The following is a 539-nucleotide window of genomic DNA, read 5'->3' on the forward strand; positions in this document are numbered from 1 at the left end:
AGGGGGCCACACCGAGGCGGGTTCCCGGCGGGGGGACAGAAAGGCCCTGCCACTTTTGCATCAGTGACAACAGCCCCTCCTGTGCTCCCTACGCTGCTGCTGGCATTGGCAGTGCCATGGAAAATTACTCTGCGCTGCCGCTGGAGGGGTAAACCCCCGCGTGGGGGAAGGAGGGGGCTGCAAAATGATGCTGGCCGGGGTGAGTCCTTGGGAAACACAAGGAGTGGAGGGGTCCAGCTGGGAAGCCAGGGGGCTTAAAATAGCATCTCCTGCTGCCTGCTGCCTGGCTTGGTCCCCTCTGGTCACCATGGGGGAGGACGGAGGCTGGCTGGGGGCGAGGGATTGAATGGCCCTGGGACAGCACACTCTACTCCAGCCCGCTAGCCTGCAGTGGCAGGGCAGAGGCTCAGGTCTGGTGAGCAGCACCGTGCTTCTGACAGCCTTTCCTACACCACTTATGACCCCGCGGCACCCAACTTCTTCCTCCCTCTTCTGGCTCCCGTCCCACTGGGGCGGATGCCCAGCACACTGTGGCACAG

Source organism: Pygoscelis adeliae, unplaced genomic scaffold, assembly GCF_000699105.1.
Source record: "Pygoscelis adeliae isolate BGI_AS28 unplaced genomic scaffold, ASM69910v1 Scaffold622, whole genome shotgun sequence".
NCBI classification, from domain to species: domain Eukaryota; kingdom Metazoa; phylum Chordata; class Aves; order Sphenisciformes; family Spheniscidae; genus Pygoscelis; species Pygoscelis adeliae.